This window comes from Mytilus trossulus, chromosome 12, assembly GCF_036588685.1.
Source record: "Mytilus trossulus isolate FHL-02 chromosome 12, PNRI_Mtr1.1.1.hap1, whole genome shotgun sequence".
NCBI classification, from domain to species: Eukaryota; Metazoa; Mollusca; class Bivalvia; order Mytilida; family Mytilidae; genus Mytilus; species Mytilus trossulus.
This window is the reverse complement of record NC_086384.1, coordinates 24807791-24821842: the sequence shown is the minus strand read 5'-3', so window position 1 is coordinate 24821842 and position 14052 is coordinate 24807791. Positions and strand designations below refer to the sequence as shown.

The window sequence follows — 14052 nt, the reverse complement described above, 5'->3', positions numbered from 1 at the left end:
AGTTATTTATTTATCTTGTACATTTTTAGGCATGCTTTTTTATTTGTGCTCTAAATGCTTGAATTAATTTTAGTGCTTAATACATTGTTATAATAGCTATTTCGTGAATGTTAGTATATCTGCATTTTATGTTTGCTTTATATGCTTTAATCGTGCTTATTAATTCCTTTGATTTATAACATTATTACTTTACATGATGTGCTTTATGTTTTATGTGTATTATGTATTTTGCTTGTCATATATGTATGTCGGATAAAAGCTCTACAGAGCTTATGTTGTATTGATATATGTATAACCGACTTTAAATAAATCTTTTATGCTTTATTCCTTATGTATTTATAAATCATTGCGACATCATATCCATTCTGAGCAATTTTAACCCTATTAATCGTACAGATATTACCAATAACTAACGAACGAAATAATACTAAATATCCGCAAAATATTGACATACACCTGGTAAACCATGTAAGAAATCAAAATATTTTCAGTTGAACTTAGCTTTCTTCATAAGGCAGTGAATTCAAACAATGCACTTTCGAATTTGACATGCCCTAACATATATTTAAGTCGAATGTTAAAGACAGGATTATTGGATTAAAATATTATCTCATAATTTCACCTTCTGCTATCCCATAATGTTACCTTCTGCTTTTGTACCCTGAGATTTAATCAGGTATTGAATTATTGTCAACCGTAATGCAGACATTTTGATAAACTATGAATAATTGTTTAATGAAATATTGACCACATATGCACCGAAAAATACATTTGTTCAAAGTCTTTGGAGTCAACTTGTACGGAAATATGGATTCAAATAAAGTGCCGATAATTAATGTTTTTTACATGCGATTTGTGAATAAAATAGGAAGTTAATACAATGCATTAAAGAAAAAGAAAATCATCTCGGTGTTAATAATACGAATTAGAACATCTACAACATTTTAGTTACTACAAATCATAAGGATATGCTGATGTTTTAATCAATCATTTTGTTTTCCTCTCTCTCGCTTATTATTGTTAATTTGTAATATAATGCATCGACAAAATGCATTGTGGTCGTTGAATACGGTTGACCAGTAATACGACGTTGTTAAAATATAATTAACGTAGATTTGTTTTAATCTTATAAGTAGCTCTGACTAATGCGGAATGTCAACACTGAAACCACGATGACTATTGCAATGAAGCTCGAGATTTGTGACTCAACATTTCTCGTGTGTTCATTTTTATTTACGAAGGATCTTTTGTCAAAAGGATAGATAATTTTTATGTTTTGCTTTTCACTCATTTTCAACCGAAGCATTTGTCACTTTGTTTTGAAAAAAATCTAAAAAACCTTTGTATTATTTAATAATGTATAGGACGTTTTTCACAGAAATTTTTGTGCTGCAAGGTCTTGGGAGAAAAAATATACTTGATAAATAAGAGGCAATACAACCATAAGGACAGTCAACATTTTCTAATAAGACGTAAACGAACTGACAATGACATGGCTAAAAACGAAACACAACCAAAATACAAACAACAGTCCACAAAACACAACATAAAAACAAGAGACCGCGGAACATCAACACCAACAAAAACTAGGGTGATCTTATGTTATCCTCCGGAAAGATAAAGTGGTCTTCAGCAAGATGTGGCACCCGCTGTTTACAAAGCCGGTGATAAATCCCATTAATGGGAAATAGCACGGCATTGTGCAACGTTGTTGTTGTTACTACAATTGGAACAATAGAGAGCACCATCATGTCTATGATATTTAAAGTCTTTACTGAAATCACGTATTTATACAAAATATAAGAGTAGAATTCCATCAACAAACAAGACATTCCAGTACCTGGCTTTTGAGAATTGAAGTAATTTCAGGTTTTTATTCAAGGCTATCTGTAGAATCAATAATGGAATAATGACACCTACATTGTGTTATCAAACACCATCATATTTTAGTTTTTGAAGGTGGATTGCAGGTGCTGACATTTCATAAAGCAAGCATAAAAGAAAGAAGCAGCATTGTATATATCTGTCTTCAACTTTCAGAAGTTTTTGCAACTTTGATATAGAAAATGTGCAATTAACCAGATGTATGCAAAAGGTGTTTGCTTTCATCAAATGTATGCGTTTGTAGATTACAACTTGCGAAATAAATAAATAAAAACAAAAATTTGATCAAATGTTTTTGCATTATATGATAAAATTCAATTGAAATAGAGGTATATCGAGAACTCTTGTAATAATTTAAAAAAATCAGGTTATCTGTTTCAATTTCGCTCGAGAAAAAATCACTTAAATGTAACAATTATATATTATTTTAAAAACATGATCGCAAAATGTAATATAGTAATATTGTGCGTCTGTTATTTCTAGATTGGCTAGAGGTATAGGAGGAGGGTTGAGATCTCAATAACATGTTAAATCCCGCTGCATTTTCGCGCCTGTTCTAAGCCAGGAGCCTCTGGCCTTTGTTAGTCTTGCATGCTTTTTAGTTTTAGTTCCTTGTGTATAATTCGGAGTTTAATATGACGTCCATTATCATTGAAATAGTATATATATTAGTTTAGGGGCCAGCTGAAGGACTCCTCCGGGTGCGGAAGTTTCTCGCTGCGTTGATGACCCATTGATGGTCTTCGGATGTTGTCTGTTCTAAGGTCGGGTTGTTGTCTCTTTGACACATTCCCCATTTCCATTCTCAATTTTAATAGTATGCCAGTATTACAAACATTGTCGCCAATGTAATCTTTGAAAATGATAGAAATAACATTGTCATCCGGTTAATGTAATTATTTTGACATGATTGTTAAACCTTTGCCGATAGTGCAACATTTAGATATTATGGTAATAAAATTGTCGTAAATGTAATATTTAAAGATGATTGTTTTAACATTCCGAAAATAGAATTGGCTTAAAATGTATTAATTCAATTGATTCGAATCACTTTGGTAAATGTGTAGTATTTCAACATGATAAACCTTATCATTGGTTTTAATGTAATGATACGAAGGCACTGATCAAATCGTAAAGATAAGTTTACATCCAGTTTTGGGAAAAGGGTTAGGATGTATAGATACCCTGCCACATCAGTCTGTGTTGTCTACCGACCGTTCAAGGGCTGTATAGTCAGTCAACAGTGGCGGATCCAGAGGGGGGGGGGGGGGTTCCGGGGGTGCGCACCCCCGTTTATATTTGCCGATCAATGCATTTGTATCGGGACATATGTTTTGCACCCCCCTTTGCTCTGGGTTAGCACCCCCCCCTTTCGAAAATTCCTGCATCCGCCCCTGAGTCAATGTCATTACAAGCACGCAACAATCTTATGTTGTACTGTCAGGTTAGGGATGGATTGATCGCCTTATTTATAACAAAAGGAGGGGGGGGAATCAGACAAAATAAAGCGTATGAAATAAAAACTATCACTTATAATGAATGAATTGCAGCGATAAAATGCAAATGAAAGTTGATCGGCATTACACATTAATAGCTGTCATTGCGGCGTATACCGGGTTGCCATTCCAAACAGTAGTCTTTGCTGTCGAGTACAGAAGATTGTCGTTTGTCGTTCCGATTGCCATGCAATACAATATATTATGCAATCATATACTGCAGATTTCACTCTGTTACATTGTACCGGCTACAGTACTTTCAACACATTGAACTCATTTAAGTATCAACCACACAAAAAGGTAAAAAAAAAGAATGAAAACAGGGGAAAAGAGTACTCCACGCTGATATTGTTTAACATCTTTGGGACATCGGCGCTGACACAGAAAGTACCCCGCACTGATATTGTTTAACATCTTTGGGACATCGGCGCTGACACAGAAAGTACCCCGCACTGATATTGTTTAACATCTTTGGGACATCGGCACTGACACAGAAAGTAATTTAACTGTCCTGAAATCCTGTCAAAGTCATAAATGTTTTACGTATAAATGAAATCTATATATTTATCTACGACCAAATCACATGTAAAAGCATATTACGCAATAATGATTGGATAACAATCATGCATTTAAGCAAATCAAACCATGCTACAATGACTTCACAATTACATCAGGGACTCACTTTCATTAATCAAACAAATATTTGAAAAAGAATATAGACAACAGAAAAGTTTTGGTCGAATTTATTTTTTGTCTAAATTTAGATCACATAAAGAGATGGCGATGAAGATTTTAATTACAAACCCAGTAGGGTATACATAAGTGAAATCCAGATCTAAATGGAATGAAATTCTGTGCATTGAAGATAATTTAATTATCATGCAGTAGTGTGTGTTATTATACCTTATATTCAAACAAAGTCTGAGTTGATTGTACTATTTTTTTTAACTCGGTATTTGTTTGGTTTTCCAACTGTTTTGATTCGAACGCATCTGATGAGTCTAATGTAGACGAAACGACCGTCTCGCGTACTAAATTAAAGTGTTACTTTTTTCAACAATTTTTTGTAATGTAAATGAATATCCTGAACAATGTTCAAACCAAGTTTGAGTTGATTATACGATTTTTTCAAACTTCGTAATTGTTTAGGTTTCCAACTGTTTTGATTCGAGCGTATCTGATGAGTCTAATGTAGAAGATACAGCCGTCTGACGTACTAAGCCTGGTTTCTAACAGTGTTTTACAATGAAATTGAATACCATGGAAATTACATTTTATTTGGGCTAGATATTCTGTTCTTCTGTATTGTTTGTATTCAATTGAATAAGACAAATGATACACATCAATGATACAAAAACCCAACAGTACAAGTTGGTTAATATTTTACTTTGTTTCATGCACTTGTATACCCCAATCTTCTTTTATTCATTTATATGTACATTTAAATCGATTTGATTTTTCTGATGTAGACTTGAACTCAACGCGGTTTCAATTAATGTCGACTGTTAAATCCAACAGTAATCTAAGCAAGATCCACAAAAAATAATGAATGAACAGTGTTTCTTATGTTTGTTTTTGCTACACCATGGTCCAAGGTAAGGAAAGATTGAACACACACACACACAAACATATTAACTCCACTACACTCATTGTGTGTTTATCCAAAGAGAGCTTTTTTGTTTCTAGCTTGTTTTGTCCAACATAGTGTTAGAATTTCATACAGATCATTCAACCTTACAGCCGATTTAATTGAGTGTGAAGTCAAAGGATATATCTTTGGTTAGCTTGCTTTGTAGCTGAACCGTGAAGTCATCGTTAGGTCACGTAAACTATCCTCCTTTAAGAATAGACTAGTACGGCATATAATCAATTCATCTGTCTGTTGGACTAGGCTAATTCGAAAGGAAGGTAGAATACCTGGCCAAATAATGACGTCACGATTCAGTTAACAAGCAAGCTTACCAAAGATATTACCTTTTGCTACACACTCAATGAAATCGGATGTAATTAATGCTAATGTAAAGGCATACCGGTACTACCAGACTCTAAATTACTTTGATGTCTTATGCAAAGGCAATAATGCAAAAATAGTATACATGTGTTACTCAGATAACTTATCATCAAGAAAACTCGTAGAGGACTTAGGTTCCAAACTTCGTCTTTTGAATCTACCATATCTTTTTTAAATCTAAGATCGATGAATTGCAAAAATTAAGTGTCGACGTTATATCGTTAAAAGAATGAATATCCATCGGTTGCTTCCTGTCGCAGGCTCGACAAACATTAACTGTTGGTATTTTTTATTTATTTTTCATTTTGAAGTTGGCAACATGACCAAAAAGACGACTTTAAATTGTTTTGATTCACAATTTTTACAAGACGAAATGACAATTAGGTTCCCATTTATGTCCCGTACAACATTTATAATATTGTGTTTTATACCATAAACCGCCAATGATGTCTTCTGTTTGATTTCAAATCAAATTAAAGGCACTACCCATGTGAAACCATATCTACACGAAAGGAACCAGATACCGAAATCTTTGAAGTAGGCATTTGTATCAATCACAGAGACAAAATTTAAAAGCTGTCACATATTCTATCTAATCAGAATTTATGTTCTCATGATCCCTTTCAATGTAGTTATATGTTTAATTACGATAGCTAATGGTATTTTCATACGCGGTATATATTTTTTATTTGCACTCGACTATCCTTTACCGCAATTAATGTTGTTGTTCCTTATATTGCGTCTTTGTCATTCATTAATATTCGTGCAAAGAGTGATATAACTATAATATTTACAACAAACGTTGTTCTTTTAATTCAATTGCTGCTGCCATTCCACATTTATAAAATCAGTAAATTGGGAATATCCTTTTCTTGAGTTCATAATTTTTGCATGTTTTTATGCAGTTATTGGTTATAAAAGTATGTCTTATTAACTTATTTATCACCGGCGGAATTAAAATTACATGTATTAAGTTAAATGTTGTTATTCACATTTCTTTTTTTTGTAAATTCAATTAAAATGGTTCTTTAACAATTGTATTTGCCTACTGAGGAAAAACAGACTTGATGCTGATAGAGGGTTAAACATGCAAAATGTAAAACAATTTATTTCATTGCATTTTATTTGAAAATTTTCAAATTTTTGTTTGAGAAATTAGGAAAATACTTAGAGTTAAACAATAACAACACGATAAACTAATTGTTGTAAAGGCAATTCAGAAATAAACGAGGAAAAAGTATAATAAGAAGAATCTTGTAAGTCAAATATTGCATGTTAAATGCCAGCAAAATACTTTATTCTCAAACAAACATTTCGCCATTTTTTTTAATACTGAATGGATCCATTAGAAATATATATACCCTAAACCACTGCATTTCGTGTCCTATGCAAATGATTTTTTGTTTTATTTTTAGCTTATTTACCTTTAAGGGATAGTCAATTATATGTTTGTTGACAATGATATTGGTTCTTATGATAGTGGACACATGGTGAAAATAACAATACATTCTACAGTTTTGTTTAAGTGTCATCTGGGTGCGGAAATTTCTTGCTGCATTGAAGATCCATTGGTGTCCTTCAGCTGGTGTCTGCCCTTTGGTCGGAGGGTTGTCTATTAAACACATTCCCCAGTTCCATTCTCAATTTAACAATTAGTTTAGCCCGAGAGTAGTTACTTCGTCTAGAAGCTATTATTAGTTTTTCCAAAATTAAGTTTCGTTTAGGCAGGAAATATTTTTTTCTATTGTAGAAATATATTACTGTAACTGACATTTTGATGATGGGTTTACTATGCGATATGGGATTTAAGTATTGTTGAAGGCTGAACAAAGTCAATAACCCATAGTTGATATACCTCCTACGTCATTTGGTCTCTGTTGGAAAGTTATCTCATTGGCAACCACATACCACATCCTTGTTTTTTAATATTGTATGACAAAAATTCAAGATATGATTCAAAATTCAAAATACGATTGCAGTTGATGCATGATTGAAAGAATTTATAGTTAATTGCACATCTTTGGCAGGTAAAGCACTTCATCAAAAAGCTTCCTCATTGCTCTTCAACTTCGTACTTTATTTCGCCTTTTTTTACATTTTTTTATTCGAGGCTCACAGGTGAGTCATCTGTTGACGAAACGCGCGTCTAGCACAAATATAAAATTTCAATCCTGGTATCTATGGTGAGTTTATTTACAAACATTCTTCAATTAGTCAAGATTTGATGCGTGATGTATTCACCAGAAATGTGTTTGATATTGAAATCAGTTATGACATCTATTTTCATTTTTTGTCACTGACTAATTCATGTGTACCCAAACTCCTTTTTTGAAAGGAATTTATACATTTGCATCGATAATTCTCTTCTTTTGTATGTCGATTTGAACTTTGCGCTGATTTCATGTATGTTTACAGCTGAATCTAACAGTAAAAAGTAAAATCACAAAAATACTGAACTCAGAGGAAAATCAATTCGGAAAGTCCATAATCACATGGTAAAATCAAATAACAAAACACATAAAAAACGAATGGAAAAGAACTGTCATATTCCTGACTTGTTACCGGCTCTTGGTAACAGTGTGCTTTTAAAAATACAAGAAAGATGATGAAAAATGTATTTCAAAACTATAAAATGTAACATTAAATGATATTTGTTTAATTTACCCAATAAAATGATTGGCTAGAAAATATAAATCCTGTTAAAAAATCCTACTGGAATTTCTTTCTTTTTTTATAACAAATGAGTTTTTTGTTTTTGTTTTCATGTGTATTAGATAAGGACGAGTTATGTATGTCAATGAGACAGCTATCCACCAAAGGCCAAATGATTCGGATGTTTAAACTATAAATCATTGTACGGCCTTCATCAATGAGTAAATCACATATGTATTTCGTCAGCTATACATGGCTTATTTGTTAGCATCTTGAAATTATATAATTAAGACCGGCTTAGGGTTGGATATTTGTGTTGTTTTGTAATGTTACTTTGATTGAAGATACAAACAAACTTACTTAAGCACAAATTGTGGAAATTAAAATTAAGTATATTGCATCTTTACTAGTCAAAGTTCACGATCTTGTCCACTAATACTACTCCTGAATCGAAACCCTTGGCTAGCTAGAACTTTCAACAATCAGACAGTCCAAAAGTGTGCTGACTGTTAGCGGACATGTCCGTGCATAAGTACTGATAGTTTATTGATAAATTGTTTCTTTGAACATCTTAGTTGTAAAATATCCAATATCTACCATCTTAAACAATAATTATATTTGCCAATTAGATAGATATGCAGAGTTTTAGTACACATTCAACGTTTCCTTTGAAATTCTATATTAAAAGTAAAAAGACAGCTGATAGTAACACTATAACGCCCATCTTTAAACAGTTTAAGCTTTGAATCCTTGCAAAAAATGTACTAACAGAAAATACACTTGTTGACCGAAATATTGGCATAACTTTTAAAGTAAGAGAAATATTTGTTTTGAAACGACGCATATCAGAAAGAGATATGACTATCAAATGTTAATACGAATGACATAATACTAGTATAGAAAATGTAATCCCTAGAGAGATTATTGCACAAAAAGTTAAATTTTTATAACATTGTATTGTTCAACCATGAACTATGAGTGGAAGCAAGCTGTTCTTTTATTTTCCGATACAGTTTTGTAACTTTTTTACGGAGAGAACGTGCTGCTATAGATAATGCATTTAGTTTGGTAATAAATGAAATATTATATTCAAATGTCTCATGATTATTGTCTGACAATCAAATTTAGGGAATCTTATGAAACATAATAAAATGGAAAATATAAATGGGGAAAGTGTCAAAGAGGCAACGACCCGACCAAAGAGTCGGACACAGCCGAAGGCTTCGTTTTGATTATTATGAAAATGAATGAAAATTATTATCGATTGTAAAAACTCTTATCACACCCGTCCACGCTTATAATTCCAGTTATATCGCCGATAAGACATATAATCGATACTAAACCATTATCAGAAATAATTATATAATTATTTATCATCTTAATTCATAATTATATGTTCATTTGGAACACTGTTTGTGATAAAAAAAAAATTATATATTTTAGATTGTCTGTTAGAGTCATTATTTTTTTTAAATGCGTTCATTCTGAATATATCGTTAGTGTTGTAGATATTTATTAAAAGGCTTGTTATGAGAAAAAAGTAGAACAAGTCGCTTCCTCAGTTGTTTAAAACTCTGTCACCAAAATGTTTATAGCAAAGTTTTAGACTTCAAAAATAAAAAAAATAAACCATGTCAAATAAGTGAATTAACCATGACTGTTCAAGGGCCGTTCTGTGTTGGACTTAAAAGTGGTGTGTTTCTTTTCTTCATATTATTCTCTTCTATTAATCAAATAATTTAAAATCCACATTCAGTTAAGAACCAAATTAATTCTAAATATTATGATCAACTATTTGGACCATGAAAAGACGTCTCCCCACCCCCTGTTAGTCTGAAGAACTACATCCTTCATAATTAAGGATAATTAAACTCTTTCAATTGAATTGATTATACCTATTTTAGTTCGCATTACTCAATATTCACCATTTCTTAAATCTACTGTAGTATATATAGTTATTAAATGTACCAGGCTTATAATTTGATACGTCAGACGCGCGTTTCGTCTACATACGATTCATCAGTGACGCTCAGATAAGAAAAGTTAGAAAGCCGAACAAGTATTAAGTTCCAGACCATTGAGGACCGAATATTTCAAAAAGTTGTGCAAAATACGGCCAAGATAATCTTATTTCTGGAATAAGAACATCCTTAGTATTTTAAATTATTCATACTTTTGCAAACAGTAATTCATAAAAATTACCATATGAAAAAAAAAAGCCAAACAAGTATAAAGTTAATGAACAATGAGGACCCACAATTCCAAAATTCAAACCATTTTTTTTTTATTATTAATATAACTTAAGCAGTGCCAGTATTTGGTCAATACATGACTAATAACAGAACGAAAAGGTTGAAATACGAAAAGGGAAGTGCATCATCGACCAGTTTACCAAGGTTTGTGACGTCAGTGAAAATCATATCAGTGGCGTCACACTTTGTGATGCGAACCTATCTCACAAAAGATTACTAACATATCGTAAAGGAGGCAAACAATCACCATAAGTGAAATAATAAACCTTTAAAATCTGTCGCCCGACACTAAGTTAGTTAGTTTATCAAGTTTTCTGAGCTTGCTCATCAAAAAGGTTAAAATTTTCACCCGCGGCAAATATTCTTCCATATATATCCATGAAAAAATGCACTAATTCACAGTTTAGTTGGTATTAGGATAGGAACATGTAACTCAAGCATTTATATATTTTGCATAGTTTCATAATATCACAGACGAGACGAATTCCTGGTTTAAGTCTATACGCCTCTTTGAAGTGTTTTTGATATTCTATTAAAAACTTGATAATTTATTTCGTTTAAGAAAATTCATTTTGAAACCTGTATAAAATCTTCAATATAGCAAATGCCCAATAAAACAAAACATGCTTGATTGACGGTCGTATTTTTCAAATTAATAAACATATAAGATACATAAAGATAATAATTATAGCTAGATTTCCTTTGAAGATACTTTATGCATGTATCAATTTACAATTAGAGTAGTTCCAGTTCGATTGGTATATTCTTTAAATATTTTTCCAGATTTTCTTGGGTAAACTAACAACTGCTAAATAGTCTGAAGTATCAATGATTCGCAGTTTTGCATAAAATGTGTTTATGCGAACAGAATCTTTCAACAAGGTTAACAATCTAAACGATCAGATTCCAAAACATTGTATATCTGATATCATTTGTATCATTAAGATAAGATATTGTTTATAAAAACAGCATTAACAAAATGACCAAACCGTGTTATCGAATAAGAACACTTGTAATCAGTAGTTAGTATACGTCTTTCTATAAATAACTTTACGCGACTGCGAACATAACCTTTATAACCAGTTAATTTGTAATTACATGTATAATAGATGTAATGAAAAACATAATAATTATTAACCAAGTACAAATAATTTTAAAAAAAAGTATCTCGAACCCCCCGGTAAGATTATCTCGTACTTTTGACTGGTCTAGTGTAGTCATAAAATAACGAATATGTGTGTGATGTTTTTAATTCCAGGTCTTGAACTATAGCCGATTGTGTTGTTACTGAACGAAGCCACTTTAGAAACTTATTTGATTCTGTATAAGGCGATTTGAATATGTTGATATGCTGCAATTCTATTGTAGAAAATGGTAGATTAGAACTGGTTTTGTAGCTGAAAAAACCTCTCGTTTGTATAACAGTGGCATACAATTCCACTATATTGACAACAGCGTGTGATAAAATAAACAGACATGAAGTAAAAATGCTAGAAATAGGGGTACATTGTGTTATAATCTTCATCATTATGAGAACAAACGAAGATGGCATACAGACAAAGCACACAAGAAAAAAGGAAATTCACAGCTAAGCTGATTATGTTTGTATCCTTGTTGCATTGTACAATATTAACTTTCACTTCAAATTTTAGAGTCACAAAAAACTGAAACCTTTATAAATGTATAATTTCATGGAGTCATGACTATTGAATTCATTATACGAATAATTAAAAAAAAAAAAGGTGTAAATATGTTTTTTATCTGGACATAATTGTCAGCATCACAGCGAACAAATGTGATATTGAAATAATTTCATATTTCAAGAATGCATATCAGAAATAGTAATAAGGTTTCCATACACAAAACTTTTTATACTGTATAGCATTTTACATTGTAGAACATTTTATTATTAATATTCTGATAATAGGTTATACTAATTTTAAAAAAAATATATATAAACTGTACTAAAACAACAAAATTTACTATCGCAATATAGAAAAAAGTAAAATCACAAAGTTACTGAACTTCGAGGAGAATACAAAAAAGGAAAGTCCCTAAAAAAATGGCAAAACGAAAGCTCAAAAACATCAAACCAATGCATAACAACTGTCACATTCTTGACTTAATGCTGAAAAGTATGAATATCACAAAAGTATGTATATTATATTTCAAAATAAAAAAGGGGGAAATCAATAGACTTACCTTTAAGGTAATTTGAAAACTTCTGTCATTCCATATTTGATATATGTTGCGATTTCACATTATTTACTTTCAAGTTGTAGAATTATAATAAACAGATGTTGAAAGTAGAGTCAAATCCCTACACTGCTTACTAAATCAAATTCACATTGATTCAAATCGAACTGATTGGAGCACAGTGGGACGAAACTATTGGCAAGTTATTATCTAGGAAATATTGGTTCTATTATTGTTTTGCAATACCATTTGAATTAATTAACCAATCATGTTGTCGGAAAATCTTTGTGACGTTGTTTATGGTAATATAAATCTGAATATAATACATGAAAACAAAAACAATTGAACATACAAAATACCTATCAATGGTAAAGCTGACAGTAAATTCAAATTTAATTGATCTGTTTTGGTGAAATACACCAATAAAACAATAAGGAGATGTGATGTGATTGTCAGTGAGAAAAATATCCACCACTGACCAAAAGACTTGGATGTTAGCAAGTAAAGGTCATCGTTTGCGTTTTCATCCAGCGAAGGCCCAACGGGATGTGATCGCATGCCTTGAATGGAAACTAACATTGTCGTTGCTTGTATTTGGTTCTATTTTCTTTATGTTGCTGTTCCTTATGATATTTGAGGTGGACGGCTAAATGACAAGAGAGTTTATTGAATTATTTACAACTTCTCCGGACTAGCGGCTTGTTTTTCTTAACATCAATATATTTTTTTCTCGGGTTTCTGTCGCATAGGCAATACTCCATATCGTCTTTATTCCTTTCAAAGCTTCTTTTCTCATTCTGAATTGCCTGTTGAATTTGTATCACTTGTGATAATTCAGCAGATTCCAAATGGAATTGGCGCCGAGATTGAGATCAAGAGATAGCATCATAAAAATAGTTTATTATTACATTGAGTCTAGAGAAATAGTAAATATTTTAGATAGAGACGACGGCTTATTTAACCAGGTACAATGGACTTACAGTGCAGTTATTTATTATTTATACTGCTATTGTTATACTTAAACAGTTAAAATGTGTTTTCTGTATCTTTGTAATGATACAATGTAACCGACTGTTTATTGCCACGTCCACTGCCGGTAAATGTTTGCATGTTGACCGACATTGAATCTGAACTATGTGCACGCTGTTTAAGCAGGAAGTGATATAAACTTATTTATCGTACAGTTATTGAACAAGCATAATTATTATATCGTATATTTCATTAATTAAACTGGTACGTTCATTGCTTTTTATGGTCAATTTACTTAATAATCTGTAATCAGCCGAACTCATTCAACATCGGATTGATTTCAATATTTTACATTTCATTTTGTCATAATATTCCGCCAACTAAGAGGCTTTTTGAGGAATGGTCATTTGAAAGAATTTTTGAAAGTTATTTCTTATGTCAACTTGCTATCGAGGTGTATTGCTACTAAAACTGGAATTTGGTTTATCAGACTCTTGCTTTTCGGAAATATGTTTATGGATATATTTAAACGCAAATGTTCAACTTATTAGGCTTTCGTTTTATAGATAGTCTATACTATCAATCTGAACAT

The 14052-nt window shown here is 31.7% G+C and overlaps 1 protein-coding gene across 1 annotated transcript in view; it reads right to left on the bottom strand.

The window, feature by feature from the left end:
- LOC134692946 (transmembrane protein 26-like) overlaps positions 1 to 12669 on the bottom strand; it is a 34024-nt gene extending 21355 nt beyond the window's left edge. Inside the window, exon 1 of the mRNA XM_063553591.1 lies at positions 12498 to 12669. The gene's annotated coding sequence lies outside the window, so the exon portion shown is untranslated. The remainder of the gene's footprint in view (positions 1 to 12497) is intronic.
- Between the last annotated feature and the right edge of the window lie 1383 nt (positions 12670 to 14052).